The sequence below is a fragment of the Leptonychotes weddellii genome, chromosome 8 (genome assembly GCF_054177405.1).
Source record: "Leptonychotes weddellii isolate Sample4059 chromosome 8, ASM5417740v2, whole genome shotgun sequence".
In the NCBI taxonomy this organism is placed as follows: domain Eukaryota; kingdom Metazoa; phylum Chordata; class Mammalia; order Carnivora; family Phocidae; genus Leptonychotes; species Leptonychotes weddellii.
In genome coordinates, this window is record NC_138376.1 from 16,477,030 (window position 1) to 16,494,614 (window position 17,585).

Below are 17,585 nucleotides of genomic sequence, written 5' to 3' on the forward strand. Positions count from 1 at the left end.
CCCATTCTAATACAGTGTGCTCCAACTGGAACCAGAGAGGGCTGGGAGCCCAGGTTAAGTTCCCAAATCATGGATAAGAAAAGAAGTCGTCATCTTCATTGACATGGCCAAGTGGACTTGCCTGGAGTTCCAGTTTTTAACACAAACAGTCTGAATTTGGCGGGGGGGGGGGGAGGGGGGGAGGCGGAGCAGGGAACAGGGGTGTCTGAAACACTGCTTCCTGTGAAACCAACACTCGACCCTCTTTGCGATTCCTCATCCCACACTTCAGACCCGCTGGATCAGGAAGGGCTAGCAATTCAGGGCTACAATTTCACTGTGGTTTTGCATCAAAGCCTCAGGAGGATCAGGGGGAAGAAAAAGGGCAACTTCATAGGGAATGTGGGGAAGGGAGGGGAAGGGAAAGGAAGACTCAACACTCCAAGTTATTGTGACTCCAGGAAAGTCAATCAAGTTTAACTGACCTGTTTTCGTCGTCTTATCAAGCTGGCCCTCCTTACTGAGGGGCTGGCGCGGCTGGAGCCCAGACGTGGGCAGGGTCACACGTCAAAGCTACCACCTCTGGAGCACAGAGTTGAAGCAACCTGCGCAAATGAGAAAAGGTGACGTGAAGGGAGAGTCAAGACCAGAAATGATCCCGTCCTCTGTATCTTTTTCTCCACTTAACACCGGGAGTCACAAGGACAACGGAACGTTTCCCATCCCCGCCCGCGTGCATAAGCAAGCTTCCAGCTCCCAGGCAGATTCCTCCCAGAGCCACTCATCAGCATGTGAGCCAGGGCCACCGGAGTCCAGTGTGCCTCGGACAGACAGGAACCCCCCAAAGCACGCCCCACGTGTGGGGTGCACTGGGCACCACACCGCATGAGAGCAGCTCGGACCGCTGGCCCCAGGCGGAGCTCTGGGCATCTCAGGGCATGTTACCAGCCGCTGCTGATGCACTTCCGGTTTCAAGGGCAGCCAAGAAGAAGACAGCACTAAGTGCTATCAGCAATGGAGGGGAAAGGAGACAGTTGGAGAGAGTGAACAACATGGAACCAAACAGTCCCTTAATGTGAAGGACAGTTGAGTAGACCTTCTCCCGAGTGACAGGGGAAGTGCCCACGACCGTTCAGAGAGGACCAAGTGCGCATCTTCTCCTTTACTGTAGGGAGGATACAGAAAACTTCTCAAGTGACACATGCCCCCCCACCAAGAGTTGGAGCAAGTCTGCTCTGGGGGGGCCAGGGGCCTCCAATGCCTGCCCTGGGAGAAAGCTGGCCGCCCTGGAATGCAGCCTTCCCCAGCCTTTCCCAGAGCTGCAGTGTTCAGCCACATTCTCTGTTTCTGAAAACGCCATCCCCCTGAACTGAGGAGTGCCCAAGTGGGAGACCGGAGGACGTAAATCAAACCGCCACACAGACAAAGCCTGTCTCGAGAAACACTTGGCTTGGCCCATTTTCTCATTTTTATCCCCTTTCGGAGCGTCTGGAGGAAAGCTGCTCAATCAGGTCACACGCCCAGTTATCATCTTGAATGTTACTCAGCTTTGTCGGCCCCGGGTTCCGGAGCACCTCGGGCAGGCAAGCCCCCTGCTGGACTGGTCGGTTGGGGGGAGAAAGTGCCACCAACGGAGATTTCTGACATGTGAACACTCTACACCTCATTGTCTCAATTCTCCATCTTTTCTCTTCTGCCCCTTCTCCTTTTGCAAGGTTCTTTGGATTTTGAGCCAAGAAACAAGCAGTGACTCATAGGGATAGCCCCCGGATGGGACCGAGACCTTGTAAGCCTTGAGGAATCCTTGTTACTACCCCAGTAATTCTCAACGGTTTGGTACGGGCAAGAACCTCCTTAAGGGTCTGATTAAAAAAAAAAAAATTATGGACCGTTCCACAGGAAAATGCACATACGCTACCTACCCCCAACATTTCCCTTCAGCATCAAGACTTCAGGGACCCCAGAAACTCATCCTGGGGGCAAGCAGGATAAGAATCCTGTTTTTATTTGACATATAACCCACCTTCCTTTAAACTATGAATCAAGTCAAGCTTATTAAAAGTCCCATGAGGTTTTAGAAATGCACAAAACATCCTTTCAGATCATCCCCGCCCAAACTTAAAGATGCCTAGGGTGAAGTGAAACACTGTGGAAGGAAAAAAAAAAAAACAAAAACCCACAAAAAACAAGCCAGATTTCCCTCTGTTATTATTCATTTCTTAATTCACAGCAAATTTTAAGCAATTTTTAAAAGATTTTATTTATTTGAGAGAGGGAGAGCAAGAAAGAAAGAACATGAGTGGGGGGAGGGGCGGAAGGAGAGGGAGAAGCAGACTCCCCGCTGAGCAGGGAGCCCAACAAGGGGCCAGATCCCAGGACCCTGAAATCATGACTGGCTGAGCCAAAGTCAGACGCTTAACCGAGTGAGCCACCCAGGTACCCCTCACAGCAAATTGTAATAGGCAGAAAGTCTGGAGAGGGACAGCTCCATTATTTTCTAGAAACTACCACAATCTCCAAATAAGTAGGGTGAATTATAGTTCTATATATAATTATTAAAAACACACATCAGAGAGACGAGTCTCTGGAATTTAAACTTTCCAGAATATAATAACTAAGACTCTCATTAACATTTGAACTTGTTCCCTCCCCTCATTTAAAAAGTACACCAAGTAATCAATCTCCTCAGTACACACCGGTAACCAGAGTGGGAGAGCGCCAACCCAACACACTTGACCCTGAAACTTCCATCTTCTGATCTTGGATGGAAAGGATTTGAATATTGAGGATGCCTTGCAATTAAAGCTGAGTAACAAGAGTCACTACCCTGTCTGTTTGGGGTTCTACCAGGTCTGAGGGATTCCTAGAACTCAGCAAGTGGAAAAGTACAGCGTAGTCCTTGGCAGAAAATTCAAGATACCCCTCACCCCTATCACCATTGCCTCAGGGGGGTGGGGGGGGCAGAGAGAAGAAGAAGGAAAAAGGGGGAAAAAAAGACCAGATCAGGAGAGGCTGTGTCCTGGAAGGTGACTCCTGCAGGGCAATGTGAGAAGCACAGCCTGGGAATTTGGAGGGGTGGGTCTTAGGACTCCCCCTGGGAGGATGCTGAACTTCGGAGTTTGCATTCCCACACAGGCTCTGCCCAGATCCAATGGAAGCAGGATGACTGGAGAGGGCAGAGGTCCATCTGTGAGGATGAGGGGGCAGGGAAGGCCGGCCTCCAGCCCCTGGCCCCTGAGGAGATAAGGGACAATGCTATGTAAAGCCAGAAAGAAAAGATTAAGGAGCCTGTCTCCAGGTCCAACGAGATAGCAAAGGGGAGATGAAAGATAAAAAGGAAGATGGTCTAGAAACAAAGCTTCTCAGCTTCTGAAAGCCCAAAGGATTCTTCAGTGAAATCTAAAATCTGTCCTAAAGGCCTGCAGGACAGATGGGGGTAAGTTAGATGCCTAGGATGACAGTAGAGGCCCGCGGATGCTATAATAGGGAAATTTACAACATGGGGCCCGGGAGAGCCACGCTGCTGAGCCTAACAGACGTCCACAAATACTTGGGATGGTTGACCCGCTGACTGGAACCGCCTAGTGAACAGTCTAGCTGGCCTGTTTGGGCCAACCCAGGACAGGCTCAGAGTCTGAGTTAAGAGGAGTTCAGCGACTAAAGTGCTCTAGCTCCTAGGGAGCTTTACAAGCAGCAAGGACGTCTCTCTTAGAATGGGCTAAGTCAGAAAGGAAAACACTCTTCCCTCAGTCTTAGCTAGGCTGGGGACAAAAGGGACCAGACGAGATGTCGCACCACGGCGATGCCCGTTCTCCCTGGCCTGCAAAGCTCGGGGCAAACCCGTTTCCTCTAACCAGGATGGCCTCGTGTGTGCTGTGAAGGCTGACAGCTGTGATGGTGTTCTGAGCTCCAGGAAGCTGATGTGTTTCCTGGCGATGGGCTCAGTCTATGCCTTGCACGGGGCAGCAACCCAGGCAAGTCACCATTACCCCCTCACTGGCATGGGCTTTGGTCGAACGAGGCCTTGGAGTGTCCCATGGAACACTCGAGCAGGCTGGGCCGACCTGGGCACCGTAAGCTGCTCTGGTCAGTTCTGCATCCTCCCCGCAGCGTGAGGAGGGACGGCTAAGACCAGGTATGTGGGCCCTCCCATTGGGCTGCCTTCCGAGGTCTGCCTCCAAAACATCCCCCCCACCCCCTTTCACCCCCTCAAGACGACAGGAAGTAGTGAGATCCCTCAGGGGCCACTCTGCACACAAAGCCTCCGACGTTCCCACTGAGAATTCCTGAAGCTCTCGGTTACAAAACTCTGACTCTGCAATATTAGGACTAACACAACTAATGATGTCGATGGCAGCTACTGAATTTTGACTGTCACTTGGCACACGTTAAGTGCAGTATCTCACTGAATCCTCCTAGCCACACCCGAGGAGAACTGGTCCCACTGTGCAGATGAGGAAACTAAGGTGCAGGGGGTTAAGCAACCTGCCCCCAAGATCACGGTGGTAGAGAAAAGTGAATCCAGCTTCTAAATGCTGCTCAGTTTCTTCTGGACAAAATCTGCCACCCTGGCACAGGGCTTGGGAGAACAGATGCACTCCCTCAATCACATTTCTCTGACTTGTCACAATCATACTCGGAGTCACTTCTGCCCTTCCAGACTGCTCGGCACCTGGCCTCGCATTTCTGCCTTTTTCTAGGCAGGGAAAGGAGCTCTCTCCTTACACCTTCACCTCCACCTTCCCCTCTCTGGCAGGATGCACGGCTGAACTCCCACCTCAGACTAAAAAGTTCACTGCACAGGGCAGGAGTTTGCAAGCACTCACTGCCCTTTGCTGTGCAAAGGGATGGGGGGTGGGGGGTGGGGGGTGGGGGCCTCCACATTCTACACTCTTGAATTCTACAAGGAGAAGGAAACTGGAAGGAAGCCACCAGGCTCTGCCTGAAATCCGGAACAGCCCGGTTCTGCCCGAGTGGCTGGATCCAACTGATCCACCAATGTGAGCTCAGAGGCCATCTATGTCCTCTAGGTCACTTCTGCTTCCATGCAAATGGAAATGCAGGCCTGGAGTGAGAGGAGCTCTGACAGGAAGCCTACACTTTCAGGTCCTGGGGTTCCAACAAGGTGTCTGTGTGGGGGGGGAAGTAGTGGGGGAGGGCAGGAGATGGGGAACACAGAGGGTTGGGAGGGAGCAGGCAGAACTGCATAGAGCAAAAACGAAGTAAACACCATGCGAAGGAAATACCCAGTCAGTGAGAAATTAACTCTTACTGACCCTCCCACACAGGCCACCCCAAAGTGTAGTCCCCATGTGGTGGCATCACAGACCTTTGCTAGAAATGCAGATTCTCAATATATGTAAGGTCATTATGCTGTACACCTTAAACTTACACAGTACTCATATCAAGGACATTGCAGTAAGACCAAAAGGAAAAAAGAAATACAGATGCTCAGGCCCCACTCCAGAACGACTACGTCAGTCTGTATGTTAGCTCTCAGGGGATTCTGATGCAGCCTTGAGAACCAGCATTCATCTCTACAGAGAATTCTGGAAGAAGGCTGACACAAAACCAAGGATCTCCCTGAGAAACTTTCCTTCTGCGAGGATTTGGAAGGAGCCACTGTTTTATCACAGCCCCAGAGCAAAAATCAAGGTGCTAGAAACTCTGATCTCAGTTCTAATTTTAGCTGTATTCACCACTATGAATGAATGAATGAATGAATGAATGAGTGAAAAGACAGGAAGGAAGGAATGTACGGGTGCGTGGTGGGGGTTAATCTATGCAGGGCCTATTTTAGCTGCTCAGGAATGGGGACATGTCAGATATGAACTTCAGACAAGGCAGGGCCAGCCTACAGTGCTCCAGAAGCTAAACCACTCAGCCTGGCCTCAGGGAAACTCTGGACCCTCGAAGCCATCTCTCCAGCAAATGGCATTCGCCAAGCTGTCACTCCCGGGAAGGGTGCTGTGGGATGTTCTCCACGGTCGAGCCCTGCAGCCAGGACTTCTGGTGGTCCTGGACACCCCCACGGGCCCCGCAAATTTCTCTGCTGCTCATGGGCAGTATGTGCACCCCCCAAAGGGGGCAGGTGAGAAGAATGGTCAGGGAGGATAGCCCTGAGGGAAGGCAACCCTAAAGAAGTCCTACTGTCCTCAGAACAAGCTCACGGTCTCCTGCGATGTGTCTCTTAATGGGACCCTCGGATGGAGAGGGACAAAGGGAGCCGAGATCACTCCTCCAGCTGAGGGCGGCTGCCCCTCACTGACAGGTTTCAGGTGCCCCCCATGGATACCAGGAATACCACAGGCTGCGGACCAAGGAAGGTTCACCGTCCTCAGGTAAAGGAACATTTCAGTATTCAGTAAAGTATGGGGGGGGCGGGGGCATGGACAGAGAGGAGCGGCTCAGTGGAGTGGTAGGTTCCATGCTGGAAGCAGTTTCTCTCGTAAAAATACAAATCACTTGGACATTTTGATGGTAAGAGGACACACGCTTTCAGCAGGGAGGCGAGCACTGGCTAAAAAGGCAGGGTTCTTGCTTACCAAACTTAACCGCCGAAGTCAGATTAAATTTACTATTTGAAATACGAACCACTGGAAAGATGGACCGATTTTCTGGAACATGCTAGTTTATGAAACCTTCCGTGGGATGCTACTCTTCTTCCTGTATTTCTCCACAAGGCTCTTGGCTTCTTCAGAGGGAGGAAGTGGGGCAAAGTCCGGCTTCGAAGCTTCTGGGTCAGTCACTAAGACTGTGGAGAAGTGGGCTCCACGCCTTGCCACTCTTCTCCCGGGAGGGAAGCGCGTCTTACTGACAGGATCCAACTACCACCAGACTCTCGAAGCCAAGTGACAGCTGCCACACGGCAGCCATTTGCTCCCCAGTGCCCTGGCCTTCCGGGAGGGGGGCCCAGGGGCCCGCAGGGCGCGGCCCTGTCCTTCTCTCTCCAGGTGAGCTGGGCTTTTCCTAAACTGGCCACCGGGATCTGGTATTTCATAATCTTCTTGCCCAACGTAGCAGAAACGTGCCTGGTTCCCTACTCTGCCTGAGGAAGCGGGTGAGAACGAGGTGGGCAGCCAGGGGGGCCTAACTAGGGGAGCACTCAAGCTGGGCAGAGGCTCAGAGGAACCCCTGGGTAGTGTCACCTACCCCCGGGGGCACGAGAGGCTCTTCTAGCCTGAGCCAGAAGATGTCTCCCTGCAAGAGATTGAATGGAGAAGCCCCCACCCTACCCCACCCTAAGATCGTGGCCCAGCTGGCTTATCAGGAAAGGGCGGGGAGAGGCCTCCACATCCCACCTTGACTGAGGAATTTAAAAACAGAGAAGAAGACTATTGCTATAAGAGAAAACAGGATTTATATAAGGGTATGTCAGAGGCCTAGGGTATATCCGATTACATGTCTTTCAGAGTACCTCCTTCCCTATTAACTAGGGGGCATTAACCCTTTGTGACATAGACTCTGGGCTGGAAAATGTGTGGGGTACTTTACATATATTTAATCCTTCCCCAAACTTTGTAAGGCAATGATGAGGTTATCTGCTAGCTATTAAGCAGCTCCTAAGGAGCAGGGCTGGGATTCTAGCCCAGGGTTGTCAACTCCAAAACTCTTACACCTTCCTCTGCACCACAATGATGATCATGGAAAAACCATTCAGAGAAGGGCCATGAGCACTGGGAAACCAAGTCAGGGGGAAAACAAGAAATGGCTGAAGGAACCGGACATGTTCAGCCCATCCAAGAGAAATAACGGGAGACACCTTGAAGGCCTTGCACGTGGCGGGAGGGTGGGGAGGAAACGCGCGTACACTCTTCTCATGTGTCCACCACAGCTCGAACGACATTTGCACAAAGAAGCAGGTCTGGGACCCCATAATCCTTTATACAGAGCTCTGAACAACTAGCGCCGCTCACAGATGGAACGAGGCCCCAATAACGTAATGAGCCTGCTGTCCCTGGAAGTATGCAAGCAGAGGCTGAATAACCACACCTGCAGTTTTGCAGTGGGTGAGAGACCCTATCAGATCATCCTTTTGACTTTCAAATTTCTGTACATGGAAGAGGTGGAGCAACTTTAAGTCCCTGAACCTCAGCTCACATCCAGAAAAGGAAGCTAGCCATACTGCTCTCACGGTACAGAAATCAATCGAAGGAATAGGTACTAGGACACTTTACAGGGGGTACAGCGCCCGCCGACACCAGCTATCTATGGGTGTTACGCCGTTTAGCTCCCGATGTCCCAGCTTCCCTAACCCCTGCGCCAACTCCCCCCAACTCCTAGATTCATCCATGGGCTAGCCCTACCGCCAACCCTGTCACGGCTGGGGTCAGTTTGAGGATCTTTAAAAATTTCCATTCCAGCCCCCAAGTTTAAGGCGGAAAGATAATTTAGCTTATCACGAATGCAATCTCAGTAACAATAAAGGGCAGAGAGAGCAGCGCTCCTGGACTCGCAACGTAGTAGGGAGAGCAGGAAATAAAACCCCTCCAGCTTCATTCAGTTCGCTGCCGAAACAAATCCTGGGCAGCTCTGCATTTGCTTAATCAAGGAAGCTGGCACGGCGGGCTCCCACCGGGCCCTGGCGCACTCTTCCCCAGTTCTTCTGCTTCTCTTCCCTCCCAGCTGTGCAAACTGAGTGCAGCGCAGCTGACACCCAGCCACGGGCCCCAGACACTCCTCTCAAGTGGGTCTGGGTGCCTGTAATCACATTTACAGCATGGAGGAGGAGGAGGCTGGAGTAAAGTTCAGTAGCCGTTTGCAGAGAGTTTTAGGCAATATCCTGCAACTCTTTCACAGGCCCTGAGGTTGCGGGGCTGCCCTTTCAGACACGCTTGGGTAAAGGGGCTGCAGAAACAGGATTCTCCACTTTCCCTCCCCCGGAGGAGGGGCTGGATGCACGCTAAGCAGCCCCCAGGGCAGATGGGGAACCTCGGATCTGGGCTTCAAACTCCCAGAATTCGGGATGTTTCAGGCGGACAGCCCTTATAAAGCCAGAACTGCTTTGTGGGAGACGAAAGCGTTGTTCTGAAACGCTTCAGAGAAGGCAGTGGAAGGAGATCATGTCTTTCCTCGCCCACTGGAAAAGTGGTCGGCTGTGGTCAACATTTCACAGTGGGTGATCAGACATCACCAACCGTCAGCTGAGAATGACTGTACTGTGCCCAAGCTACCGGGCGCTCCATGGCCTGCCCTCTATGCCCTCTAACGGATGACCTTTTCCCCCTCGCTTTTGCCTCTAAAAAAGTATTCACCCGTCTGTCTATGAAGAAAAACAAATATAAGCGGTTGGTAAGTGTTTATCGCCAGCCAACCAGTCAAAAACATTAGCAAGCAAGTGGTTTTTCTTTAAGTACGCTGAGCCCAAACCAAGAAGCTACTCAGGGGCAGGATGGCGCGCTGGGAAGGCAGGTGCCACGTGGCGCCGGAACCCCAGCCCCAGCCCTAAGGAGCGGCCCAGCAGAAGCACCTCGGGAAGCCGGCTTCCGTACGGGGAGATGAGCGGGGGTCCTGGAGGAAGTCGGAGCCCCACAGGCCCCCTTGGTGTTCCTGCCCTGGGCCGCCAGGAGGGTGATTAGTTCCCGACAACTGCACTCCCTGGGGTGTCTAATTGTGCTGCTGTGGCCCCAGCACAAAGGGCTGAGCCCCACAGCCCAGCGGGGTCCGAAACAAGCATCAAGTGCCCCAAGCACACTGCACACACGGGGGCACTGAGCATGCCCAGGCTCTTCAGTGTGGGCTCGCACGACAAGCCCCACCCTGACCCCTAGGAACCTGCTGCAAGCCCCTAAACTTCCCTCCCAAAGAGCAGGAAGGACGATCTCAAAGGGGGAGATCAGCACCAGTTGAATGAGCACTCAGCCAGCACCTGCAGTGAGCCTAAGAGGAGATCCAGCGGCGAGAAATCAGACACAGTCCTGGGCCGTGGGGCCTCGCTGGCAGACCCGGGCATGCAGCGTGCAGGGACATTCTGCACATCTGCTCAGTCCCAGAAAGGCCTGACGCGTCCCTCGGGCCCCCATGGGTGAGATAGCCCCCACAGGGAAAATTTCTGGAGCACAAAGTTTAGAGACCCCAGTGCATGCCCAATTAACTTAAGCAGTATATAGCACAAACGTCCCCAGTCAAGTGGGGATTTCAGCTGAAAAAAGACTGGCCTCTACCCATATTTTGGCACAAAATTGTTTGTGTGCTGTGAAACCCCATCCTGTTTCTCGAATAGAGCTCTTCAGCCCACTTGCAGTCATAAAGCTGAGGATCCCTCCGCTCACCTGTTTCATTTTACTTGAATGCCTGTGATAAAGGCATCCTCGTGTTGTTCAAAAAGAACATCCCTACTCTTTCCTTTTATCTTCCCTTAACAGTTCGCCATCCAGTGATAGGAGGGGCCTCGCCTCCAACAGTCCGCCCTTTTATCTCCCGCTGACCACGCAACAACATGAAGCCAAGGGCTGGATTTCCTGCAGCGCCCTCCGAGGGGCTGTTTGACTTGTTTAAAATATTACTGGCCTCCAGAACCTTGGAACAATGCCTGAGCAACACCTACCCAGCAGCCATTTCAGCTCCAACCTTGAAAGTCTCCGAGTCCAATGTACCAGGACTCCCCGTGCCTCGGTGTGGGAGGCTTACTGCTTCCAAGAAAGGGAACTCACTTTCCAGGCTCACGTATGTATTTGCTTCTTGTCCGCAGCAAATGTTAAGAGCCACCTTTGTCAAAAGTCCAGAAACCCTATGTGTTACTTACAGTAGCTCAAGTTAAACTCTTGAGTTTACACTGTTATTATTATAATAATTCAGTGGCATTTAATCCCATCCTTTTGCCACTGGAACACAGAGTGGTACGTCACGTACTTCCCTGCATAAGCCTGGGATACACAGCACCCCTCGTCTGTAGCATGAGGACAGGCCATGACCTCTAATGTCCTTCTAGGCCTAACTCTGCGTATGAGACTCAGTTCTGCTGGGAGGCGTAGGTCCTGGCTCAAAAGCACTTCCACCTGCTGCGGAACACCATGAGCATTCCTGCGAACGTCCAAGGTTGGCCATGGCAGCAAACTCCCATTTCGCAGAGGATCCAGGCAGTGGTGGGACTGCATGCCACTTATGGGATGGGACGACCAGAAGGAGTTCACCCATCAGAGAGCACAGAGGACCCTGACTCCCTGCCATTCGAGGCCGGGGGTTCCATTTTCTTGGCATCACACCAGCATGTGTGAGGTTAATGGTTTCAGAGAATGATAAGATCAGATGTTTCAAACAGTCCACCAGGGTTCCTGGAGTATAGGAAAAGTCTTTACAAAGTCAACTAAAAAGAAGAAAAACTTCCTTGCCTAAGTACCCCTTAGCCCCTCACAATCTCCCAGGAAAGGGGGTTGGGAGAGGGCAGGGGGAGGGAGGGAGGCTGTGGAGTGATGACAGTAAGCAAGGCCTGGGGAGACCAGTGGCCAATGAGTGACGGAAGCCAGGCTATATGTTACATTTGCAACACAAATTTCTGTGCCATCTCTCCAAGGCGGAGCCAATATCTTTAGGATCTCTCTCTTGATGAGGCCCGGATAATAAACAAGAGCGTGCTCTTAATAAACCAGCTCAGCCACGCGGGCCCCATGCAAAATGCAGGAGGTTGCACTCTGTGCGGCCCCCCTCCTGCTGCCATGGGGCTCGGCCCTGTCGTTGGCCGGTCGGAGAACAGGTGCCAGCTCCCTGGCTCGGCCCCACGGGCCAAACAGCAGGCGCTCTGCGACGTCCTCCATTTCCTCCCAGCCATGAAGTCAGAACAACCTGTACAGACAGAAGCGAAAACTTGCGAAACAAGGGCATCTACCCTGCTCACGGAATATGCCCGAGGAAACTTTCTCAGAGACCTTTTCAGATGCTTCATTACGATTCTGGAAAGAAAACGCAGTCCCCTACACCCAGGCATGCACATGTTCTCACAAACCCAATTTCATGCTCTGCCGGACCCACAACTACAATGCAGAAGTCAAAACAGAACTCCGGAGCGTGGCCCTGGTTGCCTAACAGATCTGGAATTGTAACTGACACTTTTCCATAAACTCTTTTAGAAGCCAGTGACATCCTGGCATGTTCCCAATCTGGAAACAGAGTTTTCCTAAGGCAGGGAGGGGAGAAAGGCCTAAGAGATTATACAACCATCTGCTACCTGACTATAGGAAAAATGCTGTTTGCAAGACAGAGATGTGGGGGAAAAAACCTCTACCATCTCTTTATTCCTTGTAGTTAACCCCTAACGTTATGCTCTGGCCAAGGCAAGAATAATCCTTTTAGGGTTTCACCCACAAGAAGCTACTAATTGTGATGATTTTTTTTTTTAATCCTATCAGCCAAGATTCATTCAATAAGACTGGAGTTTGGAAGACAGATCTGCAAAGTAATTCCAGTTCTATCTGACATAAAGATCTCGAAAGTACTGTGCTACTGGTGAGAGTCACGTATTCTGTACAACCCAAATTTATAGTCAAATATGATTATTCGCATTAGGCAAATGCTCCTTTAAATTTTTTTAGCTTGGAGAAAGAGAAAACCAAGGGACGCATTAATCCACCAAAGTTACCAGGCCCAGAACTTTCACAGCTTCTCCGTACTTTATCATTTCTATGGCTTTAGCCACCAGACAGGTTTCACTTTAAAAAATGAGTCTCCTTAGTCTCCTGGGGTCTGACTTCCAGGCCCACCCCTTGCTGCTTTCCGTGACCTCAAGCCAAAGTCCAGGAGAGTGCGCAGAAAATGTGGGTTCTCTGCAAAGGGTTAAAATTCATTGTTGAAGATGTTCTATACTCTCTTCGTGCCCTCGATGTGGAGCGAGATTTGGTATCAGTCTGGAAAACCTGAAATAGGATGGTGGCCATTCTCAGATCTTAAGTGTACGAAGCTCCCAGATGTGAGAACCACCAGGAGCTGTACGACAGAGCCCCCGGCCTAGAGATCGAGGAGACAGGGCACAAGGAGATAAATTCCAATCCAAGGGAAAGCGAATCATGAGCCAAGCACTTTAGGGCTGCGAGGTTCCCGAGGCGTAAGTCATCAAGTGTGAGGGCAGTAGGGCAAAAGCAAACATGAGCTTAAAGATCTGGCTTTCAGAAGACAGGGCAGCCCAGTAGGAAAGGGAAGGAAATGCATGGAGACCCAGGAGGTCGGGATGGTCCCTGGTGTCATGAATGCACTCGCCGCTACAAGCCTACATTTTCACCCTTCTCGAGCAAAACAAGGAAAAGCATTCGATTTGCTGAGATACTCACAATGCTGAATGCGTTCTTTTCTGAGGTTCAGGTGCCTCCTTTTAAAATGAGACAATAAGGATAGGAGATGGCTGAGACCGGTTATTAATGGTGATTTCTTTTTGGCAAAAGGGGGAAAAAAAAAAAAGGCCATCCCCTGTGTGTACCCGCCAAAGTTTTGCCTTGAGTTCCTGGCCGCTGAAAACAAAACCCTTGGGAGCCATCATCACACTATATGTACCAGTGCCTCATTTGACAGGAGTGAAAGTGGAACGGGGGGGAGGGCAAAGATGCGGTGGCAAACTGTGCTGGTTTCAAAGCTCCATCTACGGGGGATGGGCTTCATCCTGTGGCTATGAGAACCCACCGAAGGTCCACCCCCTCTTTAAAAAAGTCCTGGGATGAAATAATCATATCCATATTTTTAAAAGCTCTTGACAGTAGCTTAAGAAACGGATAATTAGAGGTGTGTAAACCAGTCATGAGGCCACTGCTATACCAGGAACAGACAGGAGGAGCGTGGGATCCAGGAAGACATCACCAAGGGCCGGACCCAGCTGTGGATGGAGGATGAGGATGAGGGAGATGCCGGGCTTCCTACACTGGCACCAGACTGGGTGGCAAGGCAGTTAACGGAGATGGAGAAAAAATCCCCAGTACAAGGAGAGCATAAAGAGAGTACGGCAGGAAGGGACTGGTTCTCCAGTAGCAGGATGAAGAGAAAAGTTTGGCTCCAGAGAAAACCTCACATGTCCAAAGCCAGGAAAGGAGTAGATGGGGAAGAAAGAAGGTTCTGGAGGAGGTGGGAAAGGCGGGCAGGGGGCTGCCAGGCACAGGAAGATGAAACATCCATGCTTGAATGGAATACATAACATATGGGGCCATGTAAATAGAAGTATTCACTGTCAAATTGACTCTGCTAATGAACACTGACATGAGCTGCTGATGTTGGGGGAAGGGCATAAGGAGCCTTAACTCCCAGGTTACAAGTCTACACAAAACTGTACCACATGTAAAACAAGAGAATAACAAAATCCATCCTCCTCTCTCTTTCCAAGAGCCTAGTGTATAAAACTCACGTGTTAGATACCGGGGCAAACGTTCTACGGAATTGACAGGATCTAGAACAGTGAAGTCCAGGTGAAAGTTCTCCAACAATGAAAATGGCCTCTGTCTGCACAGCCCAATATGGTAACCGCTAACCACACGTGGCCACTGAGTGCTTGAACGGAGACTAATGTTAACTAAGGAACTCCGTTTTTAAATTTTACTTAAATTTAATTTAAATTTAAATAGCCACATGTGGCTACCAGCTGTTGTACTGGACAGCGTAGGTTTATGGTATTTTTTTTTTTTTTCAGTAATCTTGGGTTACTAGATTATTGTCCTTCATTTGTTTGCTTCCTGGGTTTTTTAAGCCCTAGAGCAGGAATAAAGATGATCTGGTATGGTTTTACCTGCAGGCATGAGGAGGGAGTGAGCTGATCCCAGAAGTAATACACTTTGCTTTGAGTTTTCATTCTTCCCGGTATTTATCTGAGTTTCAATGCATAAAGGGAAATCACCCATGAAACCAACAACAGAGGGACATCTCCTAAGCCAGACGGACTTCTCGGTGAGTCATCACCACCATGCCCCATCCACCCCAAACCTGCTCAGACCTGGTCCCACCTCCAACATGAAGGTCAATGTGTACAAACATGGGAAAATGGTTACTAAATGAGATCAAGTTTAAAAAGCAAGTTAGTACCTTTGAGCATTCTATGTTATGATCACGTATTTGTGGACAAAGTCTGGAAGATGCAACCAGAAATGAGATATGGGTCATGGGAATATGGTGATTTTTTAAAAGAAAGGTGTAATTTAGTATCATTACAAACTTGATTTTTCTAATTAAAAAATTTTTTTTTAATATGCAAAAAAATAACCAGACAGCATTCCTTCTTAAGATATTAAACTGTTCCCCTGCCTCAATTTAGATCTTTAGTCATAGCCCAGTGCCTGGCACAGAGTAGGCCTCTGTTCAGTTCTAAGTAAGCACGGGCCGATTAAGGGGTGAGATGCTCAGGTTGATAAGCCCCATTCTACAGACAAGTACAAGATTCATACCCTTGAAGGACACGTGATGGAATGAGCACTGGGCGTTATAAGACTGATGAATCACTGAATCCTCTGAAACTAATAGTACAGTATATGTTAACGAAATGGAATTTAAATAAAAAATTAAAAAAGATTCATACCCTTGAAACTGTATACAAAATCTGTGGTATTCGTTTTTAGGGAAGAGTCCATAAATTTGATCCGATTTTCAAATGTTCTTTTTTCTTGTGAAGATGAGATCAGTCATGTAATACATGGCAGTGACTTAATAAAAGTGAGTGAAATCAATCCCCCAAACGATCTCCCAATGCCTACTACAAACATCTACAATTTTAGAACAGAATTCATCCTACAGAAGGGGGGTGGGGGAGAGATCACAGGGATCCCCATTTCCGTCACCGCATTTACGTGGTTTTGTTCTGTCCCCGCAGTGACTCCAGGAATAGCTCCTGGATCCAAGTTAGTTCCCTGATGCGGACTATTATGTTAAAACTTTCTGAGTGCCTGTTACCACCCCCTCAAGGCCATCAAAGGCACAGAGGAGGTTTTCTGTAAGGTCCACGGAGAGGTGTAAATGTGGCCCAAACACTAGCAATTCCTGGGACTCTCAAAGGGGTCCCAGAATAGAGGGTGGTCTCGGGGAGGATGTTTGTGCTGCAATTAACAAAAGGTAATGGCATTAGTGAGCCTTTTAAATAGAAGCCAAAAATTAAAACAGTCCCTCTATGCAACAAATAGTCCTTACTTGAATTGCAATGCATAAATAAAATAAAGTGGCTATAAACGGGAGGATTACATCAACTATAAAATTCAGGAGTCACAACCGGGGGAGTGGGAAAAGCGACTGACGAAACGGTATGGGGCGAAGGGGGGCTGGCTTGGTCCTTGTTTCGTCGTGTAGCCTTTGAAGGTGAAAACTAACCAATTTTTTTTTTCCCCTGACCTTCAAGCTGTCAGAGGTTAAAACGAAACGAAACAAACTTGTCTGAAAAAATTAACCAATGGGAGCTGCCATCACCCTTCAAGTGATTTGGAGGGAACAATATTCCACCCGAGGCCCTCAAATACTGCGTGATAAAAATGCATTTGTTGGTTACACCTCAACTGGTAACTAACTATGGTTCTCCCACTAGACTTGGGGTGTGTGGAGGGGTGTTCTAGAAGCTCACCGTCTGGCTGAGAGAAAGCAGCAGCGATGAGAAGGTAAGAGAATTAAGTGTTGTCTAGGCCATACTAACTTTAAGTCCAGGGGAAACACTGGCGAGCGTGAGCGGAGGGGTGTGAGAGGTGAAAGCGAGGCTGCAAGGAGCCCAGATGCAGAAGGGACCCCCAGGAGCCCCAGCGCCAGGTCCTGCTGGCAGAGGGTGCGTGGGGGTGAGGTGCAGGGAGCTGGGGCAGCGGGGCTGTGGGCTCGGTGTAGGCAGAGAAGATGATGTCAGTTTCCAGAGAACCTGTTGGAACACGGAATGGGACTGCAGGGGAGGGAGGCCTGACTAGAACCGGGAACAAAGGAAACACAGAGGTAGGCAGGCTGGATATACAATGGAGGAGCAGAGGGGGCCGGGGGGTGTGGGGGGGTGCCACGGGCTAGATTTCCTGCCGCCCTGGGATGGTGACTGGGAAGAAGGTTTCGGGGGTGAAGGCGGTCAGGCTAAGTTCTTTTTTAGACAGCTGGAAAGTGAAGAAATGACAGGAATCAGAAAGGCAGGTCTGGGTACTACTGGATGAGCACCGAGGTGAGAATGGGGGGGTATGGGCGCACACGGGGTCCGCCCCTCCACAGAGAGGCGGGGCCCGCGCTGGGTGAGCCCGGAGTCAGAGCAGAGAGGGTCCAGGGTTCCGCCACAGAGACAGGAAAAAGGGCTGGCAGGAATGAGGTCCCCAGGAAGGAGCAGGGTGTGGTGTCCAAATAAATGTGGAAGCGGCAGCCCTGAAGGCGCAGGGCCCTTCAGAGCCTGGGAAGATGAAAGAGCAGAGAAAGGAGCCATTTGAGGGGGTGCTCAAGGACGCGCACAGCTGGAAGAGCTTAATCTTGGGCACACAGTAGGCACTCAAATATTTTACTGATTAGTCATCTCAAGGAAACAGGCAGGGGGCATATGCTGTGAGGAGGAGGAAGAGAAAAGGGGAATTGATGGTTTAAGGAGCAAAGGGCCCCAGGGAGCTGGTGGGAGGGAGCGCAGTGGCAGAGATAAATAAAGGCCTCCCCAGCAGCCAGCCCAGCCGCAGGGGACAGCCAGGGACAATGACGCTGAACGGGGGGGGGGG

The 17,585-nt window shown here is 50.5% G+C and overlaps 1 protein-coding gene across 8 annotated transcripts in view; it reads right to left on the reverse strand.

The window, feature by feature from the left end:
* RREB1 (ras responsive element binding protein 1) overlaps positions 1–17,585 on the reverse strand; it is a 176,547-nt gene that overhangs the window by 69,695 nt on the left and 89,267 nt on the right. For all 8 annotated transcript variants that reach the window (XM_081827716.1, XM_081827715.1, XM_081827717.1 and 5 more), the window contains exon 2: positions 465–584. The gene's annotated coding sequence lies outside the window, so the exon portion shown is untranslated. The remainder of the gene's footprint in view (positions 1–464; positions 585–17,585) is intronic.